This window comes from Arvicola amphibius, chromosome 17 (genome assembly GCF_903992535.2).
Source record: "Arvicola amphibius chromosome 17, mArvAmp1.2, whole genome shotgun sequence".
In the NCBI taxonomy this organism is placed as follows: domain Eukaryota; kingdom Metazoa; phylum Chordata; class Mammalia; order Rodentia; family Cricetidae; genus Arvicola; species Arvicola amphibius.
In genome coordinates, this window is record NC_052063.2 from 29,533,521 (window position 1) to 29,556,652 (window position 23,132).

At 37.4% G+C, this 23,132-nt stretch overlaps 1 protein-coding gene across 4 annotated transcripts in view; it reads right to left on the reverse strand.

Annotated features, from left to right (window-relative positions):
• The window catches only part of Cnot2 (CCR4-NOT transcription complex subunit 2), a 90,813-nt gene that overhangs the window by 66,765 nt on the left and 916 nt on the right, over positions 1-23,132 (reverse strand). The gene's annotated exons all lie outside the window — the stretch shown is intronic.

Below are 23,132 nucleotides of genomic sequence, written 5' to 3' on the forward strand. Positions count from 1 at the left end.
GGCCCTTCACAGCAACAGCTTTGGTTGGACAATAGAAATAAAACAGCATTACAAAATAACTTCACAAGCAAATAGAGATAAAATAGAGGCATCTTTCACAAAGAGTTCAGTCATAAAAGCAAGCAAAATAAAGAATGGCTGCAAGAATATCTAAAGTGGAGTTTATAAGACACACACACACACACACACACACACACAAATAATATAGTGTATGTGGTACTCTGAATGAAGACGTTCCCCATAGGCTCATATATGTAACCACTTGGTCCCCATTTGATGGTACTGTGGTAATTTCAGAGGTGTGGCCTTGTTAGAGGAAGTATGTCACTATAGCCAGGCTCAGAGAGTTTAAAGCCTTGTCATTTCCAGTTCACCCTCTGCTTTGTGCTCACAAGAAGGGAGTGAGCTCTGAGCCTCCTGCTCTAGGCACCAGGTCTGCTATTTCTGGCATGCCTCCTCTCCATATGGACTCTTGTCCCTTGGTCATGGTGTTTTATCACAGCAACAAAAACATGGGGGAAAATGATAGAAGAATAGATTCCAGGTGATTTTTAGTAAATATGGGTGCAATAGCTAAGAGACTGGACTTAGGCACAGGGTATATTAATGCAAGAAAGTTATTAAGTAGGAGAAGATTTAAATAAGTTGGCATTTATTGGAAGTATCCTGCAAATCTCCAGGCATTATGTTTGTCTACCTAAATGCAAAACAAAGTCATCAACTCAAAGCATGGATATAAAAGGAGATGTCAGAGGTTTAAAGCAGGAGGAAAAAATGTAAAATAATTCTGAGAGTCAAGAGCTAGGAGGAAATACAGTATGCAGAAGTGTCAGTACTAAGGAGCCACTTAGGAAGCTAGTCTTAAGACAGGCAACTGCAGGGAAGAAGGAACAGGGCAAGCAGCGGACTGAACCAAAGCCAGAAGTTAATGAGCATGAGAGGAAAGAGGATTAAGAGTGCAGGTAGAAGTGATAATGACATGTGGAGGAAGAAAGAAGAAAAAAAGAAGAAAGGAAGAAGGATGAGAGAAGAGGAGGAGCAGGATGAAGCCGCCCCATCCTTGTCCCGACCTTCTCCAACTTAGCGCCACTGCACTTGTTGCTGTTTTCCGATGACTTCACCTCAGTTTTTCAATGCCAACCACCTTAACGCTGACACTTCTGTCTTTACAAAGGCCTTCACTGACCACCCAACTGTCTGAATTTTGTTCACATTTGTCTGTCTGTCAGCCCTTAGTATCTAAGTCCTCAAAAAGAGGCTCTTTGTCTATTATGCTTATCACTCTTATCTTCAGTGCCTAAAACAGTGACACACAACATAAATACTGAATTAATGAACCACAAAATACATTGAATGCTTTACTGACTTCAACTGCATTAAAACACCCTTTTATAATACAAGTCTCTATTCCCCTGCTTTACTGACTTCAACTGCATGAAAACACCCTTTTAAAATACAAATCTCTATTCCCCTTGACATTCTCATGTAGGACTAGACCTTCTGGGATGACTAGACTCTCTATGAATCATACCTTTGAAGTTTTCCAAATCCAATTCAGTTTAAGGATGAAATGTTCAAGGTATTAAATAGCAGACTCTTTCCACTTCTGTCAAGATTCCTGGTTGGCTCACCAATGTCCCTCTGACCTCAGGAACACTATGGTTGTTCCTATCTCCTAATTTCCCCATATCATTTAAGAGTAAATAATCAATATAATCCAACAAAGTGACCATGTTACTAAAGAAGACATAAAAGAAAATTACACCTTCATTTTACTAACCCACTAACTGAAATGTAGTATTTACTTAATTGAAAATACAAGTAACAAGTCCATAGCTTTACTATCTGTCTGCATCTGTGATTTTTGTCACCACTAATTTTTTCAGATATAATATTTCTACAGTCATTTCATTTGCCTCTATTACCATTTATACCATTATCAGTCTAAACATTACTATGTAGCATTATACTTTGTGTTAATAAGCATGAAACTGAATATGCAATCATTATTTTTAAAACCGATAGTCTAATATACTTGGTACTTTCAGAAGCATTTGATTTTGCACACATGAAGTATTACTCTGAGAAAGAGTGTACATGTTTCAAGCAAGAGCCATTCATGAAACCAAGTCTCTAGATTAGAAAAGAAATCTGGAGGAAAAAAAACAACAGCACATTTCATTTAAATATCTTGTTTTAAAGATTTAAAAAAGAAATGATAATTTGGGAGAGTTTTATTCATACAGCTAATTAGTGGCCGACAGGTATAATAGAACCAAAGATTTCTGCCTCAAAATTCAGACTAAATCTTTGATGTGACCTGGCTAAAAGAAAGCACAAAAGATAATACACCTCCATCTTTAGGAGGGACTAGGTCTGTAGCCTAGAACTCCGGAGGCAGGCTAGGCTGGCTGCTGCACCTGTCTCTAACTTATCAGCACTGGTATTTATTACAAACCTCATCACTACACCTGGCTGTTCTTACTGCGGGTTTTAACCAAATTCAGGTCCTTAAGCACCTCACCAACTGAGCCCAAGACATACAGTCTTCTATGTAACTAACAGAGATTCAAGCTGACGTAAATAGTAACCTTGAAAGTGGAACTAACACAACCAAGTTTACACTTGATTATTTCAATACTCCTACCTCTCAGTTATAACAGGTCACATAAACAGAAATCAGACAGAGAGAGAAGCCCATCACCACAGAAACGAGAGATTAATATTCAAAGAACACTATAATTTAAAAAAATTACTTTGGGGCATGTGCTGAGGATTTTATCAAGACTGTGGGCATAACAAGTGTTCTACCACCCAACTAAACAACAGCCACGAAGACAGGTTCTTTAAAAAAAACTGGTTTATCGGGTGTCAAGTGGCTAGTTAGAGGTTAGCAGCTGGTAAAACCAAGGCCTGAACTGCAGAGCTCTCTCTCAGGACTACTCAGACTGCAATCTGAGTCACATCTCTGACCTGAGGAAAAGTGATGTTCTGAACTTCCCTAAAGGCCATCAGATATCTACCAAAACCTTCTAAGATTACTTACTGCTGGAGGCTTTCTGATAAAAACAAATCCAAACAGGCCTGACAATCACGTGGGCTGAACAAAGTTCCTGGGGAAAGTTGTTTGTACTAAAGACTTGAAAAACAGTATGTGGGCTACCTAAAATGTACATGGGACAATGACCCCTCGGGTCAGTTTGGCGTTTGCTCCCCTTTACTCTGTATGTATGTGCTATCTTCTCTCCGTGGTGATCACAAGGACCAGGAAGCCAGGGGTGTGTGTGGGGAGGGGGGTCCAGAAAATCTGGCCACACTATTATATATGTCATTTTAAAAAATGATATATATTGAAGAATTGAATTCATATGAAAGATATCTTCTGATGAATCTATAGCTTTAGTAAACAAATTTACAAAAACAAAGTGTGTATATACTGTAACTCCTAGAGCAATCTCTAACAGACCAAACAAACAAATATACTTAGGAACACAGAGGATAAGTACAATGAAAGACAGAATAAACAGATCAAGAATTAAAAACACAGAAATTGTGAAATACAGGTAAACTATTACTTAATGGAAATTTATAATTTTAAGTGTTTATATTTAAACGAGAGATGGAGCCAACCACCAAAGATTACGCCTTCCAAAACTAAGAGGGCAAAATGAATCCAAAGCAAGTAAAAGGGGGAAAAAACGAAGAAGGGGAAGTGCATGGAAGGAAGGGAGGGAGGGAGGGAGGGAGGGCGGGCGGACGGAATGCCGGCCCTATGAAGAAGTACCAATCTAGAGCTTCAAGTAGAAAAGAATGACTAAAACAACGCACTTCACGCAGACTAATAAACCAGAACTATCACTTTCAGGAATGCGGAAAAACGCGTAATTACTGAGCCCCAGGCATCAAAAAATAAGAAATACAGGTGAGTACTGAGCCCCCAGGCATGAAAAGGATAAGAAATAGAGGGACAACTCTCACAAATGGAAATTTAGATGAATGTGACTGAGGCCACGTAAATCCACTCTGATAAAAACCCGAGCAGCTGTGCATCTGCTAGAATAAGGTAAGTGCAGATGAAGAACAGCCGCCATCAGTGTGTCATGTCAGTAGTGCAGGAAAGAAACCAGGAGGCAGCACTTCATTTTCATCACTCCTACACCAAAGCCAAATGCATTACATGATGATGAAAAGTTCAACAACAAAATGCCTAGAAGCCATTCTGAGAAAACAGGTTCACTTTATATTTAAATTTGATTTAATGAAAAAAATTACTAGAAAAAAATCTTAAAAGAAAAAAATAGTTATCTCAGGACTGTTCTAAGGTATAGCAAAACTAAACAAAACCATCCATACTTCAAATAATCCACTAGGCCTCAATAACAACTGTAAGAATCTTAGTATGTATGTACCTTGACTTGCCTCCCTCTGCAAGCTAAGCTGACCATGAAAGATCTACTCTGGGTAGAGAGAAATCGAGGAGAAAGGGCTCGCTCTCCCTTGTCCTGGGTATAGTACCTCCCCAGGACACCTGCCTCTTCACCAGCTTTCAATGGTCTTGATAAATACAGAGAGGCTTGGCTCCATACACTCTCGGCCTTCAACCCATCCCATTCCTATCAGAGGCCAACTAGGCTGTAGACTGGCCCAGATTCTAGAACATGAAAGCTTTCTACTCCCCTCAAAACGTAATTGGTTTACCAAAGGAAACGGGGGAAGACAACTAGGAAGAGCCTTATTGGCTTCTAAAAAACATCAAAGGCGAGAAGGGGGTAAAAGAGCCCCTCAAGGGGCCCAATCTTTAATCAGACAGTACAGACAGACAAGAAATACACTCTGAGGCCTATCAAATCTAACAGCATAATTAGTAGCAACTAGTGAAGATGGATACCTGAGTGCCATACCAAGACAATCTAAGAGAACTACAAGTGAAAGACATACTGTTAAGAAATCATTGTCATCTTAGGATAACTATATCTACACCTTTAAGGCTTCATCCTCCAGAGTATGACATCAAATACTTCCCAATGCAAAGCACAAAAATTCATTAAAACAGTGCAGAGAAGCCACTGAATCAGCTGTAAGTCTAGAAAGAGGGGATCAGTGTGTGCAGATGCTGCAGTGCACTAAATGTCAGCCCTCCACAGATTACAACACACGGGGTAAATACACAGGGTAAAGCGCAGCCCACAGCATCAGAATTAACAGATTTCCAAATAACCAGTTGTTTAAGGGAAGCATTAAAGACTTAAAATTAGGAACAATAACAATAGCCCATCATTTTAAAAAGATCTTAGCCAGGCCTAGTGGGAGACTTCTGATCCCAGTTTTGCTTGGTTTTGGGTGGGAAAAGATTCCTCATTTTCTTTTCTTTTGTCACATTATGATTACAGCATTTACCCCTTCACTTTCACCCTCCAAACATTCCCATACAACTCTCTTTGCTCTTTCAAATTCATGGTCTCTTCTTTTATTGCTACTCTGTGCATATATGTGTATGTATATATACATATGTCTATTTTCCTAAATGCAATCTGATCAGTCTCTATACTGTCACTCACTCACACGCATGCTTTCAGGGCTGACCACTGGTACTGGAAACCGATTAGCACGGTCTTCCTGGAGAAGACTATCTCACTCTCAGCATTCTTAGTTGCCTGCAGTTCTTGGTGCAGGGTGGAGACCTCAAGGGCTTTCCTGCCAACCACTTTGGCATGTCTACTATTGTAGCCCTTGTTCAGTCACGCTGGTGAAATTTTATGGGTGTAGCTTTAACACTGCTAGAAGACACAGTCTCACAGCAAACTCCCTGCTCCTATGGCTCCTACAATCTTTCCTCCCCCATTCTACAATGTTCCTGAAACCTTAGGCAGAGTGTTTTTTAGATGTATCCATCGGGACTGGACTCCACAACTTGTCATTTTGACTGGTTGTAGCTTTCTGTAGTGGTCTCTAGTTTATTACAAAGAAAAGTTTAAGTTTCTTTTCTTTCTTTTTGGTAATACACTCAAGACTTTTTAGACTAGACAATGAGTTCATGGTCGTCACCCTTGGCAAATGACTCAAACACTGAAACATTGCTTCAATATAAAAGAAAAAGAAGGCTACGGTTATTTAGTTCCTTATATAATGGAGTAGCTGACCATGTGTGAAGCCCTAGAACCAATCCCCAGTACCAGCAAACAAATAAACAAATGCCCAATTAAACACAGGACGAGAGAGAGAGAGAGAGAGAGAGAGAGAGAGAGAGAGAGAGAGAGAGAGGGGTGAGGACCAGCAGCCTGCTGTGTTCCTGCTGCCCGGCTCCCGGCCGCCTGGCTAGTTTATGCCCCGAAATAACAACACACAAACTATATTCATTTAAACACTGCCTGGCCCATTAGTTTCAGCCTCTTACAAACATCTTGACTAACCCATATCGAATAATCTGTGTAACGCCACAAAGTGGTGTCTTACCGGGAAAGATTCAGGATATCTGACATGGCGACTGTCTCACTGAGGAGAGGCAGGGCAATTGCCGGAAGCATCTGCCTCACATCCCTCTTCCCAGCATTCTGTTCTGTCTACTCCACCCACCTAAGGGATGGCCTATCAAATGGGACAAGGCAGTTTCTTTATTAACCAATGAGAGACCTCCATCAAGAGAGGGGGCACAATAGTATACTTGAACTGAGCAAACGAAAACTGAATAAATAGCAAATAATAAAGTAGCCTAGAGAAAAGAGAATTTAACAGCTACAAAACTAAAGATTGTGTAGCCCCAAGAACAGAATTAAGAACTATAGAAGAACCTCAGGAATATATGACACAATTAAGAGAACCCAGATATGTAGAAAGCAGAGGAACAGAAAAGTATTTGAGGAAATAATGGTTAAAAACTTCAAATTTAACAAAAAGCATTATCTAAAAGTCCAAGAAACTCAATTACCTACAAGTAGGATAAACAACAAGAGTAATGCCCAGAAGCAACACAATAAGATATACTTAAGGCAACAACAAATAGAAATTCTTTAAGATAGAAAAAGAAAAGTGGTATGCCACATACGATGGGCAAAAAGATTAGCAACTTCTCACTAGAAACAAAGGTGAACAGAAAGCTATAGGATGACATTTAAAATATATAGCTATCAACAGGCGTGACAATAGTAGATCAGACAAAAGAAACAGCTTTCTTGGAGTATCATATTATCTGATTATGTACATTATAAAATGTACATAGTAAAACCTAGGCAAACAATAATAAGGAATACTGTGATAGTTACTAAAGAAATTAAGTAGGTATACTTCTGCAATCCCAGCAACTGGGCAGATTCTGAATCTGAAGGCCCCATATCATAACAAGACTCTATCCCATTCCATCCCACTCCACCCTGAGAAACAGAAAAGAAAAATACATACATTAATGCCAACTTTAAGGAAGTTGGGGGACTGTACTATTTATTACCAGACAAAACAAACTTTTAAATTTAAATATATATTCTTGCCAAGTGTGGTGGATCTCTGTGAGTTTGAGGCCAACATGGTCTACAAAGCAAGTTCCAGGACAGTCAAGGTTGCTACACAGAAAAACTTTGTCTCAAAAAACAAAACAAATATATAATTATAGTCAAAAGATTGGGCTAATCTTGAAAATCTGTCCATTGCAATAGATATGTGTGTATATGAGTAAAATAAGCAAACCTAAGATGAAACCCTCAGAATAAATTAAAGAAAACATGACCAAACAAAAAAACAAGAAACAGCCAACTCAACAACAGTATCTGGGCAATTTTAATAATCCATTTCAAATAATGTATACAATAACTTAGACAACAAAATTACCAAGCCAACAAGAGACTAACAATGACATGAAACAGCTAGAGCTGACAAACCTCTATAAAACAACTAACAAACAGGACATTTTCATGCGCTCTTCAGGACAATTTCAGACTGGATCATAAATAAGTCTTAAATTGAAAAAGAATAAAATCATAAAATGGGCTACACAAGTGGAGTGGAGTGAAATTAAAATAACAACAGGAAATTTGCAAAAATTCCACAAGTCTGTGCAAGTTAAACAACACCCTTCAAAATACTAACTTGTAAAAGGACGAGGGTAGAAAACAAAACTGAACATTTTGAAGGAATCAAAGCACCAGATCCCGAAATGTAGATGACATGAATGAAGTGGCGCTTGAAGGAAGTTTGTAAATGCCGACATTTTATAAAGACATCCGAAGGCCAGGGCCGTACGTAGTTCAGTGGTACAGAAGTCACTAGCACGGACGTGGGGAAGAGGGAAAGAAAGGCAGGAAACAAAGGGAGGGAGAAAGAAGGAGGGAAGGAAAGAAGAAGGTGAGAGAAAGAGGGGGCATTGATTTCCAATCAATTAACTACCTAAATTTCTACCTCAAGAAACTGGGGGGGGGGGGGGGGGGGGAAGCTGGGCGGTGGTGGCGCACGCCTTTAATCCCAGCACTCGGGAGGCAGGGGCAGGCGGATCTCTGAGTTCGAGACCAGTCTGGTCTACAAGAGCTAGTGCCAGGACAGGCTCCAAAGCTACAGAGAAACCCTGTCTTGAAAAACTGAAAAAAAAAAAAAAAAAAAGACAAAAAAAGAACAAACTATACCAAACAGAGAAAAATAAAAATGATAGAATAACTAAGAAACAAAGAAATCTTAAGGTTGGATATAGGGGGAAGTAACCAAAACTAACAAACTTTAAGCTAACCAAGAAAAAGAAAAATGAAACTGGCATAAAGAGATAGATCATAATAATAACATAATTACAGTAAGAGAAGGATAAAGAAATAACAGGTTCATGTAAGAAACTATGAAACTAGAGAAAATGAACGAATTCCTAAGACATCAGGCTATCAAAACTGACAGAAGAAATAAAACAATTGAAACAAGACCCATAACAAGCAAAGAGACTGCATCGATAGAAAAGTTTCAACAGGGAAAAAAGGTGCATGACCAGGAGACTTGAGTGATGAAATTCTCAAATATTTAGAAGAAAAAGAACCAGTATCACTTCACAAACTAATCCAAAACAAATAACCACCCAGAACACTTCTTAAATTATTCCTGTGGTCAGTATTAACCAGTTAAGACCACCAAAAACATCACAAGAAATGCAACTGTAACTAACAAAATGAGGAAATGAAACCCAGCAACATATAAAATTTGATCCCTAGGACCTCCATGGTAGGAGAACGGACTCCTGCAAACTGTCCTCTAATCCGCCATGTGGGCCCCAAGGCACATGTGTGCCCACACAAACAAATAAACAAACGTAATGTACGTCTCCCAAGTTATGATTTTACAAAAGGGCACTGTCAGAAGCATAATGAATGGTGAAACAGTCAATATTTCCTTCTAAGAGCAGGACCAAAACAAGGTTGTCTACTCTCGCCACTAGACAGAACCACTAGGCAACAATGAAATAGCAAGTGTTCAGCCCGGAGAGGTGGTGATATCGACTCTAGCTGCAGACCACATTATCGGCTCTATGGAAAATCCTAAGGCAGTCACTAGATTAATGATTTCACAGCAGTTTCACAGTAGTTTGAATTTTAATAATCTTTACTGTATCTTATCAAATGGTTAAATGAGGAAGTCCAATGACACAGTACAAGGTATATAAATCAATATGTAAGAATCACATTTCCATGCAGTAATAATGAAAACCCCAAAAAAGAAGTTAAGAAAGCAACTCCATTTCCCAAGCAAAGAGGTTAAAGAACTTAAGTTTAATGAACAAAATTTTTACTCTGAAAACTGCAAAAAAAAAAAAATATGGAAAAAATTAAAAGAACTATATAAACAAAGTCACTCCATGTTCAAAGAAGAAAAGTGGCAATATATCTCAATGATCTACAAATTAAACAAAATCATTATTAAAAATTCCTGCTGGCTTCTTGGCAAAACTAAACAAGTTAATCCTAAGAGTCAAATGAAAATTCAAGGGACATGTATTGATCAAAGCAATTTGGAAAAAAGAGCAAAGTTGGAAGTTTCATTTCCTGTTTCAAGCTTGTGGCATGTAATGAAAACATACTAGGCTAAGACTACAACAGTAAGACAGACAGATGTCCTCAGAGCGGCTCACAAGCCGCCCCTTTCCCCAGCACTATTTTATCTCTGCCTTCCTTTCCCACTACATTTCAGTGACAGTCTTGCGATTTTGTAAATAAGACATCTAGTATAGTCCGTTCTGTGTTGCTGCCCCTTCCCAAAAGGCCGTTCCCTTGGACAAACACAGGCGTGTTTACCCATGCACTCACTCTAAGAAGAGACATCACCCCTGGCTTCTTTGTCTCCACCACCTGACCAACTGCCACAGCATATGCTATCACAGGTATATTTTCTTTCAACAGTGCCTGACACTTAAAGGAGTTAGTCATATTTATCAAATGAATTGATGAACTAAAAGCATAAACTATGCAACAGTATTAAAACTCACTTATTTTGACCTACCCTTACAAAGCAAGCCACTCATCTCAAACACAACCAGATATCAAACTACTTTTAAGCCTTCCAAACACTCTAAGCTTAGTAACCAAACAGGTTCTGATTTTAGTGTCTAGTATCTTCCCAACATTTTGCATTAATAGTTGATACAGCACATTATTCAAAAGTTCTCTTGAAACTTTGACACTGTTAAGTTTACCCAGTAATAATCACTTGAACAATTTTGAACAGTATTTCTGCATAAAAATATTTGTTAATATTATTAATAAATAATATTAAATATTATTTAGCTCCCTCTCTTGAACCACTGAATGATGCTCAGCAGGGTACCAGGGCTAGGACTATAACCTAGTATTATAGCTTTGTCTTTATTCTTATCGATGAGAATGAAGAACACAAACAGAAAAAGGAATACAGTTTTCTTAAGACATAAAATTTTAAAATTTTTCAGAAAATTAAAAAATATGAATCTAAAAATTATCATTCACAATTTTAAATTTAGAGTAATTTTATACAACCATATTCAGTAGACAATTCACACACAGTATGATATAAATTGGCAAAACTGATGTAAGGGGAAAAAATCTTAAGGAAGATATTAAAAGCTTTGCTAAAACATTTTCACACAGTCAACAAACTCCTTTGGGGCCCTTCTGAGGTTTCAAACATACAACAGCACACAAGACTGATTTGGGCTGTGGTGTACAGCTCCAAAGCAGAGTGCCTGCTAGCATGTGGAAAGGCCTTGATTTGACCCCAGCAGTGCAAACACCAACACTAAGCTAAGCAGACTTATTCCCTAAACCCATGATGCAGAGGTACACTGAGAGGAAAAATGCAAAGGCAATAACTAATTGCATGTTAGGCATCTCTAATGAAAAGAAATCCAAAACCTGAAATTCTCTAAAATCTGAAAATTTTTGAGTGCTTACATGATGCTCAAATTTTTTTTTCAAATTTTAGAGAATATTTTGATTTTAGGTTTTTCCAATACAAGAGGCTCAACTGCTCAAGTCTATATAAGTATTCTAAAATATAAAATAGCAAGCACTTCCAAACCCCAGCACAAATAAGAAGGTATATGCAATGAACAGGTGAGAGCTAAGGGAAAAGAGATTTATTTAAGAGAACTGTTCGCTAGTTATAATCTATTCTTAAGGTTTAATGCACACACACACACACACACACACACACACTACGGGGTACGTATGCTAAATGTTACACATGCATTGTTCCTCTGAATTCTACGGAAAGGATGATTAGAATCTGAAGACTAAGTAGACTAAAGTCAGTTACACTGAAGAACTGGAGCTACTCTAACCCTCCAGTTCATGTTCATATATTACATTACAGAAAGGCTTTCTACATAAATGCTCAAATACCCAAGGAAGAGTAAAACTGAATTTTCACCAGTTATAAAAGTGAAAATTAAAGCTAAATGTTGGGTAATTAAAAAAACCATCAAGTCAGTTCTGCTTTGGCCATTAAGAATCATGATTGGGCCGGGTGGTGGTGGCGCACGCCTTTAATCCCAGCACTCGGGAGGCAGAGGCAGGCGGATCTCTGTGAGTTCGAGACCAGCCTGGTGTACAAGAGCTAGTTCCAGGACAGGCTCCAAAGCCACAGAGAAACCCTGTCTCGAAAAAACCAAAAAAAAAAAAAAAAAAAAAAAAATCATGATTGGGTGGGTGGTGCCTCTGCATGTCTGCATGTCTTCAATCCCAGCACTTGGGAGGCAGAGGCAGGCAGATCACAGTGAATTTGAGGCCAAGCTGGTCTACAGAGTGAGCTCCAGGCCAGCCAGAGCAGTTACACTGAGAAACCCTGTCTCTAAACCTGGTCCCCCACACAAAAAGGTCTCATGATTGGGCAAAGTATTATGTAACATTAGAAAGCGTTCATGATCTTAGAGTTTTTGTTGTGTTAATTAAGTTTCAAAGATCCAAATTTCTCTACAAAAATGATGCATTTGCATTTTTGCCTTTCTGATAACTTCTAACACCATTTAAAAAAAAGTTTCTTTCAAAAAAGGACAGCACTGAATATGTCTGGAAGGTGTTTCCCTTCTTCTGAAATACATTCCTTAATCCTCCAAATTGTCTACATAACCCTGTATTACTTGAGCAGGCAGGAAAAATGAGACTGTAGTCACCACTCACACTTGGTGGTGACAAACAACGCTGTCCTACCACAGCACACTCATCTACACTGCACACTTGGGAGTGACTTTAATTTTCCTCTTTTCCTAATTTTATCATGATTATCTTTTACAGTTTGCCTTCTTTAGCACTAACCTCAGTTTATTTATAGCATGTAAAAATTTTAAGAAACAATACATAATAGTATCAATTCACATTGCTGCAATGACACACATATGCCCCAAAACCTAAACTTACGATAGCTATCTTACCGATTTATACTTAAAAGTAAACCACAAAACTCTTAAATCGACATAAAAACAGTTCAAATGATTATCCTGAAAGCTAGAAATTAAGAGATTTATTCTTTTCCTGAATCATCTTAAATTTATCAGGGAAGATACAATTTTTAAAAAAGCATTTAAAGTTGCCAGAAGCAAAAATACTAGAATAGTCACTACATTTTCTATAATGCCTCGACATTTTAACATAGACATTATTTGTTCTGGGCTGGCATATACAATTAAAGATAAATGCCTTAATAACATACTGTGGGACAAAAGTTATCCAAAAAATTAATTCTCTAGTTAATGTCCATGAATTAAACAAAAAGTCTTTTCAGCTTTAAAAAATGCACTCTTAGACTAAACTGGGCAGATAGAAACAAATACATGACGCTAAGGCACCCTGTAGTTCCTGGTTATCCTTAGCAAAACTATCAAAATTATCAAAAGGTCCATCTTGACCAGGATTTACAGGTAAAAATATACTTTCTACATTTTACAAATATAGCTTATAAATAACTTTTAGATGTCTTTTAATTCTGTCTTTTTAGGCCAAAAAAAATCTGATGAAGTTCCAGTTTCTAAAGTTTTAATATTTTTTATAACAGTGTAATATGAAAAAATCAGAAACCCTAACAAGCATGTAAAGTAACTAGATTTCATCAGAACAAAAAACATAAAAGCATTCATTGCCCTTTTTTTCAACTCACGGCCATCATTTTCCAGATTCTGTGATTCACTCTCTACTAAAGCTATTTGGTGCTATTCTGTTTTCCTTATATGGTATTTATTTTTAATACTCCAAAGCTCTCAGTACCCAGAAGAAATTCTCAAGATTGAAGAATAAAACTCAGTATCAGTTATTCAGATGGATTACACAGACAAGGAATGTATACAGTGCTGTATACAATGCTTTCAAACAACTGAAAGCTTTTTTAAAGGGGAAAAAAACGAGCACAAGAAAACATCCGTGGCCAATAATAAGGTACACAAATACAGTTACAAAAAAAATTGTAATAACCCAAAGAATACTCAGAATGTGTACTTCTGAAGATGAAGGAAGGCTTAAGTCAAATAACATTACATACAAAGTACCAGTACTTTAGCATGCAAAACCACACAACACAGTTAAGTGGCTTACTAAGACGATCACTGCTAAATAGCTGTGCCTCTCCAATAACCTTCAAATTCCCCTCTCCCGAAGTCCATAAGCCAGACATTTAGATAAAGTTCATCAACAGCAAAGCTGCAAATGAATACAACAGCAACACAGAATAACATGCACGTCACTCACACATCTTTAAAGAAAACTCTCAGTACAACTCATCGTTATCACCTTACTTTCAAAATGCTTAAGCTAACCAAATTCCCTTCCTTTCTCAGAAGCCATCAGCAATGCGGGGGAGGGGGGGGACTACTACTGTCCAAGTGAGGCTCCTAATACAAACTGATCTGCCCCAGCACACAGTCAACAAAACTCAGCCAAGCCTAGATTCCTGTCTTCTAAGTGTGGAATCTTTCCAAATTTTTTCACTGAAAATGGAGCTATCCATACCAACAATAATTAGGGAGACCCTTTCTCGGTGCGCTAATACTCTTCTGTTGTTGTTCTTTAGTATTATTTTTAGATTAGCATACTAAGTGATGAATTTCACTGTGGGATTTTCATACATGACTGTTGGACTTTCGTTCTCATTCAGCGCCTTCCCCCATGGCTCTTCCATTCTCCTCCAACAAGACACGTTTACAGGCCTAGTGCGTAGTGCCTGCTCTGCACTGTGCAAAGTGCCTCTGGGAGAACAATGCTAAATTAATGATGTTTCCTCAAATACTGAACATCTTACTTCATCCAGCTTCATCTAAACAAAATTCCTAGCAGGAAAACAGACATGTAAAAACCATAAAAGCAAGACTGTATTCTATGTGTTTACACTTAAGGACCTGATACAGAGTTACATTCTGAATTGTAGCTAGTTCTTACCTGCTTCAGAAATATCTTCAATGTAACAAGTACTTTCAAAAACAGACAAACACAGCACAAGACCTTTCCTTTCCAGTCCTTTCCTCAGTCTATGAGGTAATTCACTTAAAAAAAAAAAAAAACTAGAAAACTGAAATTTGAAGAGGCTGAGCAATACAATAGTTGAGTCAGAATAGTGACTTTAACTCAGGATGACTAGTCCTAAAGATTTTTGAAAACCCACTTAAAATGCTGTCAAATAAGAACATTCAAATTTTGTCCCCCCAAACTTAGTATGTACTCTCCATTTACATAAAAAAATTTGAATTACAGCTTTAGCTTATATGTATCACAAGCAAATTCTCCAAAAAATAAAAACTACCAAGTTTAAAAATCTTTAACAAAACCTTTAACATTAACACAAAATGCTTAATTTGGCCAACAGAGATAATCTAATCCTTCAATACTGACAATTACACCATGGACTTTGAGATTTTAATTGTCAGATGTAAAATCTAAAACTGCCTGAAACAGATATCTGGCTATTTTAAAGGGAATGGGGAAAGATATTAAAAATTTGGCTAGTGACTCCATAGTTCCAATATTAAAGATTTTAAAAAAGAAAAGACCTCTTATGTGATGGCTATATCACCTCCTTAATTAACCTGTATGTGATCCCAGAAACCATTAAGCCCTATGAAGGATCACCTTGTCATTCTCCTACGTTTTCTCAAGGGCAACTCACCCTAGACAAGCATTGTTTCTCTGAAACAACTTAATTTACAAGGCTGTTCTCTCTACCCTACAATGTTCCTAAAGAATGCACCACAAAAACTTAAATCATAAGAAATTACTCAGTGCAAACATAATAGTATGGGGCACACTGCAACAGTTACTGAACTACACTACACAAGAGGGGGCCTTATTAACCATGAAAACACCACCAAATTCTAAGGAATGCCAATTACCACAAAACCAAAAATCTATACATGTTTTCATTATTCTAAGGAGATGCAAATCAGGTCATTTTATATTTGTTCTCCAATATAACTTTCTACAGTACAAACAGACCTCAATTCTGTCAGATCTAGAAAACATTTTCAAAGCCTCTTAATGAAAAACAACCCAATCCCCACATGGCCTGCTGAAACTTACTAAAGCTGACAGGATCTACTCTTACATCCATTAAGAGACAGGATCATGTCTTAACCACTCTTTCCTGCTTAGCACGTACACTGTTTATGCAAAAAGCATGTATTGATCATGAAATATGTTGCTTTCTTCAAAGCATGCAAAACTTGATCCACCTCAAGGCGTTCATTCTACTCTTCCCTCCTTGTACGTCTTTCACCCGTATTCTTGCATAGCTTTCTCCTCTTATACTTCTTGTTCAAATGATACCCACAAAACCAAGGCCCTCTCTCAACGCTATGTAATTTCATTTCAGCCAACGCCAGTCAAGTGCTGCTCCCTTCACAAGTTCAACATTCTAAAATGACTTATTTTATTTCTCCTAATACTAATCAGGACAAGACATTAGCTTATAGGTAGACACGTAGATCCCTAACATACGCCCAGCACTGATAATGTCTAACATTGAGCAAACACTCAAATAAATCACTAAGAATTAGTTGAGAACACCTGGAATGCCAATCTAGAAAAAAATTTCAATTTTAACAATTTCTATCTAAATTACTTCTTTTAAAAAGGAAAAAAATCTATGAATTTTACATCTACAGAAACAAAGGTAAAGTCTTAACTCCTTCAAAGCACAAAATATAAGGACTGGAAGCAATCCAGGAGATTATGAAGTTCAGTGCTTCTCAACTATGCTCAAACACTTTAAGTGTTTCACGGAACCCCTGAAACACGGGTCACCATTCTTTACACATATGTATCTATTTGAAAACATGCCAACCCCCCCCCATACACACACACACACACTCTCTCGCACGCACGCACGCACGCACTAACCATCTCATACTGAATTTGAACACTTTGGAGGCTGCTAACTCAACTGCACGGTAAGTCGGTTACTGTAGACCTCAAGGTTTTGCCTGGCAAGCCTAAGAATACACCTTGAACTTCTCCTAAGACAATACAAATCAGAATGGTTATAGCTTATTTAATTTCTCACTAGACATGCTCACTCACACAAAAAATCGTGAAAGCTACACCCTCAAAGCACTACTCTGTGAATACAAAATTAAGGCAGAGCTCCAGGCCTCTCTACTCAGCAAATCATCTCATGAACTATGCATTAGGGAAATGTGTATAAAATGTGTCATCAAAGATTGATTTCTGCCTATTCTCATTTTAATATTATTACTTATAGGTTTTCAGTGTTTCTCAATGCATGTTTATAATTTTTAAAAACATGAGTGGCTGCTGAATATTGTCAGGGCATCCAGCTTGAAACAGAAATCTGCTACCACTCTCAAACTTCTCTCTCAAGTGAATAAAATATCCTACATGTACAAGGTGACCAGAAAAAAAAAGAAACAAACCATCCACTTATACCTACTTAACTTGATAAATCATATTTTTTCCTAGAGTAATACTAAAAATAAATAAAAGATGAGACCGAGTCTAGACTGACGGAAAAGACCTCGCAATACCCTATCTCTACTACTAATCTAAACAGGCTGACTATTCTGTCTCTATAAATGCCAATGTTGAAATTTTAACTATTTTCAACTTTAACATCAAGGTGACAACCATACAAAACTACAATACTGGGAATGTACTGTCCAAACTGTACATGTATTTTTAAAGTACAAGGCACTAATGCCAAACAAACTAGATCTTTTCAATGACATGGTAAAGTTCATACAATTTTACTGATCTCTGAAAGTATAAAAACTAAAATCTGTATGCAAGAAAATTATAATTAACAAAGTAAAAAGACATAAAAGCTTATTCCTGGCAGCTATGACACAAAACCAAATGTTCCTCTCTCAAAATACTATTACATAATCAGTCATTACCTTTTGTCCAGATGCTTATACACAATGGAGCTATATTTCTAAATCTGATATATAAATGGAAAATGGCTTCTCAGTATGTCTGGTGAGGAAAAAGCAGGCCTATTCAATGCTACCCAAACTACCCAAATATACAACTAAGCTTGTTGATCATTCCTTGGCACACTGAAATTTATTGAGTAGAGACTTATTTTCTTTTTCTTTTTTCTTTTTCCTCTTTGAGTGAGGGTCTCAATGTACAACCCTGGCTGATTTGGAACTTGCTACACAGACCAGGCTGGCCTCAGGACATCTGCCTACCTCTCCTGGGATTAAAGGTGTGTACCACCACACCTAGCCAAGTGAAAACCTATTTTCACATTAACATGCTTCAATCAAGCAAAAACAAGAGAGAGCATCCTCAGTACTAGAACAAATTCTTTGTAAAAGTATGCACCCTTTGGATCTTTAGTAGTTCAAGTCTCTGGAAGACACATACTTAAATAAGTACAATGTAAGAAAAGATTTCTGTAAGTCAAGCATGAGCATATCCATTAAATGCAGCCCAGGAATAATTTATCCTGCTTGTTTTTGGTATTTGTAAATTGGACAAACAAAGCTGGCTCTCAGCTTTAAGGGTCTCTCATTCAAACCCTGAGAGGCTAAATTAAATTAGTTCTCAAATTTTAGCCTCTCAGAAATGCATAGTGGTACCCATCTGTAATCCCAAAGCAAGTTGCAGAACAACCAGGGTTGCATAGTGAGACCCAATATCAAAATGTAAAACAAATACCTTTACAGATTTTAGAAAAGTAAAATAACCTATATATACAGCATGTTAACATTTATTTCTACATCAAAATATTAAAAATTCGAGTGACCAGTAATTTGGTCAAGAAGAAGAATTCTAGCTGAAATTTGCTAGATGTATTTTAAAAATCAGATTTAAAGATATAATAAAGCATCTCACCTAACCTCCCTAAGAACTATGATATTCAAACTAGATAATTATACAATCAATGCAGCTCACCGGTATGTGCTAAGGTTTTGGGTTTGATTATCAGCATATCAAAAACAAAACAAAGACTAGAGAATTCTGCCTTTGTAGAGAACTTTGGGTCAGGCATTAGAGAGGAAAAGGTAGGAGAAAAACAAACAAAAAGAATCCAACATCAAACAGCTTAAATCTAGTAGGTCATGGCTAAGTATTATAAATACAATTACCTTCTGAATACTACATGTTACCTTCCAAAAATGCCTGTGGCCATGCAAAGTACAGCTAGAAATACCGGCTCAGTATCAATACTGTACCAATACAACAGTATCAATATTGTACTAACATTTTTTCCAAAATTCCACACAAACCCTACAGACAGTTCTCAAGAAGTTAGTTACCTACTTTCTAACAGGTAAAGCAGTAAATTAAGAATAAAAAGGAAGGCTCTAAAGAGAGAAGCAAGAAATGAGGAAACAGAAGATATCTACCCATCTTTCCAAACGGGTTGTTGCTCTTGCTCTGTAGACTGGGAAACAAATCACTGACAACTGCTAATCCAGCCACCGTTTTGCCTGAAGCATGTTTCTTGAGACTCTGCTAAATACTACATACAGAAAGTACCAGATATGTAAATGTAATCAAGACAAGAGTCCTATATTGCTAGGACTCAGACCTGTGGACATTATGGTGGGAGAGAGAGAAGAAAGGTAAATAAAGACCCATGGTGGCATACTCAATAACGGTTAAGACACAAGGACTGTGGAGTCAAGAAAGAGTTCATGAAGAAAATGACAGGAGTTCTAAGTTTACCAAGCAACAGAGAAGTGACACTTAACCCTTCCAACACACACACACACACATGCTTATGAAAAGTAAAATTTTCCTCAGAGTTGGGGCAAAAACACGCAATCTAAATGGACCCAGACCCTGAGTTTGATCATACACAAAATATTTAAGTGTCTAGCAAAGAAAAAATGTTCTGTTCTTTTCTAGACCGTTGGGTTCTCATTTGCATGCTGTATTAGTCATGCACCCTTATCAAGGTTTAGATGATGTAAAGCATTTTATCACTTCATAATGGAGCAGCATCCCTCCCTTATGAGTTACACACAAGGCATCTGCATCTTCATTTCAGAGAAAGAGCTGTCAGAAAACAGAATAACAATTCTATTTCTAAGCCAGGCGCTCACTAGGGAGACAGAAGCAGGCGGATCTCTGAGAGTTCAAGGCCAGCCTGGTCTACAGAGATAGCCTGGGCAAAACAGAGAAACCCTGTTGTGAAAACCCAAAACAAAACAAACAAAAAATAAAGAATTCCATTTCTAAAAAAAAAATCCCTGATAGTGATGAATAAGCTATATCAGCATGATTTGTCCTAAGAGCTGAAATTTTTAAGTAGAAATCAAAGAACACCACACAGAAACAAAAATACTACCACTTAAAGTTCAATAAACTGATCCAAGGTAAAAATTATAAAGTATTTTTGTAACCTTAAGCCCTAATTTCCCTTATAGTTCTTTTCAAATGTAAATTATTTTACAATAGATTTCAACTTGAGCACAGCTTTTTCCCATATTGAAAATGTTACAATTAAGTCAATTCCTCCAAATAGCAAAGGTAAAAATCATTCTTGGAGGTCAGGAAGGCCAGTCACCTGAATCTACAAGAACTACTTCTATCCTAACCTAGGTCTTCTGATCCACTGCTATATACAATACCACGCAAATTACAGTACAGCTTATTAATTCTGAAACTGCCCCTGAAACTGCCCACCTGGGACCTTGACTTACTGTGTTTTGTGGTTACAAAATCCACTAGAGGGGCTGCAGAAACGGCTCAGCAGGCAAGAGCACTTGCTGTTCTTCCAGAGGACCTGAGTTCAGTTCCTAGGCTCCATGTCAGGAGGGTCACAGCTAGCTGGCTCCAGGGGTCTGAAGACTGCAGCCTCTGCAGACACTTGCACTCACACACATACCACCCACATGCAAGTTCACACACCTACACAAAATTTAAACTATTTGACGTCCAGGTAAGAAATTCATACTTAAGAGTATCATTTCCGGGGCTGGGGCGATGGCTCGGGTTAAGAGCACTGGTTGCTTGCTGTTCCAGAGGTCCTGGGTTCAATTCCCGGCAACCACAATGGTGGCTCACAACCATCTGTAATGAGATCTAGTGCCCTCTTCTGGCCTGCAGGTATACATGCAGGCAAACACTGTATACAATTTTTAAAAAAAGTATTTTCCTAAAACTATCACTATTTGTGTAAGTTTTCCTCTAATATCCACTCAAACAAGCACATGGGATCTACAGTCTGCTTTTAAATGTGTGCTCTCAAAATGAACTCTCTACAGTAAAATTTTCAAGTTTCTTATTATATGTAGTTATTTGTATGGATACCTTCTGAAGCCAACGTGGGGGAGTTGATTCTCTTGTTCCACCATGGAGATCTGGTATCAAACTAAGGTCATCAGGCTTGGTGACAAATGCCTTTACCCAATGAACTACGTCTTTCATTTCACAATTAAAATTTTAATCAAAAGATACTACTACTACTTAACAGCACTTCAAAAGAGCACAAAATTATAGTTACTTATACTGGTTATTACTATCTACTCAGGTTTACATACATACAAAGGCCAAATTTTCTTATGAAGCAAATTTGTCAATAAAAAAGGAAATAACTGTACTATCCCATGCGTGTGAAAAACTTCAATAATGGTCCATTAAAGTATTGCTAATATCAGCAGATACTTAAAAAAATACAGAACAGAGTTACCAGTATACTTAATTTGCCAATAATAGGGTACATACATTTACTTCTGAAGTTTTAAATAAACCTGAGGCATATCTGAGAAACCAGAAAGTGTAAGTTAAGTACCCACCCTCATATAGGGAAAATAGAAGCAATTATTTCTTTCAGGGAGCATAACATTTGGAGTTTATTTCGTTTTCCAGATCGGACAGTTCTCAAAAGAACGGGACACAAACCCCTCACACAGGCACAATTTCCTTCACTTTTCATCATACGAGCATTTGAGAACCGAATTTTTAAAGGCTGTATTTACTGTTATGTTAATGTGCACATGACTCTCAGTCTCTAGGATCTGATAAGGTTACAGATATCTCTAGACTATCATTAGAACCACAGTGCTCTGCCAACACACTCACCACCTTAACGTCTGTATTAATAAAGCATTAACAGGAATGCAAAAAAATGTGAAATACTTTTTTGTTCTTTCTGGTCTATTTACAAAAAAAAAATCACTTTAAAAATATGAAAAGGTTCCACTTTAATTAAGGATCTTGCAAAATCAGCCAAAGTAAAAGTGGAAGAATCTGTCTCTGTGCATTTTGAACTTTTCCTTTGGATTTAAGATAACAACAAAAACTAAGTAAGAGAGTGCAACACACAGTCCTTATTAATGATCTTGAACCATTAAGAAACATATCAACGACATAAGACCTGAACACAGGCAAATATTTTGGTGTAGACAGCCATTTCAGTGTATTGGATTTTTAAACACTTCCAATCTGGCATAAAATTATCTTACAAAATTGCAAAAGATAAATCCAGTGATGTTTGGATAGAGATTGTTGTCAAATATACCAAGCATTCCCAAACAAACTTCTTATGAAAGTATACACTTTTAAATGTCTATCCCACTCTCTCCACATAAATTACCCCCACTTATTTCTTTGGGAAGAGAAATCATTAGGGACACAATTCCCTAGCTCTAAGATTTCTCACTATGGAGAAGAATAGAAAATGTATTCAGTTTTGAACACTAAACATGCCTGCCTTCGCTTGTGAACAGATTTGGTTAAGTCAGTATCATACTTACTACCATTTGCCAAGAATCTAAGGATCATATTGCTGTATTTTATTAGGAGCTGTCCAGATGATTAAAGAGAATTCTTGGATCAAGAATTTTATGAAAATGAAGCAAAAACACTCTAAGCACTTGGTTTTCCAGATGTTGAAAAGTGGAGATGTCCCCTAGGATTTCCAAGAAAGTGGTACCCGTACAGAGAAATTCTTTGGCGGTAATAACGTACTAACAAGGGCTCAAAGTAAATGCAAATGACAAAAACTTCGAAATCATTTTACAGAAGTACAAATAGCTTTTTCTACGGGCCTACAGATAACAAGAGTTCTGAACTCTCCTGGACAAACAGTACCTCAATTAAGAACTACCAGGTTTCTTTTAACCCGACTTATTTCTTTTATGAAACTTTGATGTTAAGACCTAAGACAGCAAAAGGTAGCGAGGAGAGGCCCCGGCGGAAGTAGAAACCAGGGCTTGCAACTTCACAGACAGAAGTGTCTCGGGGTTCCTC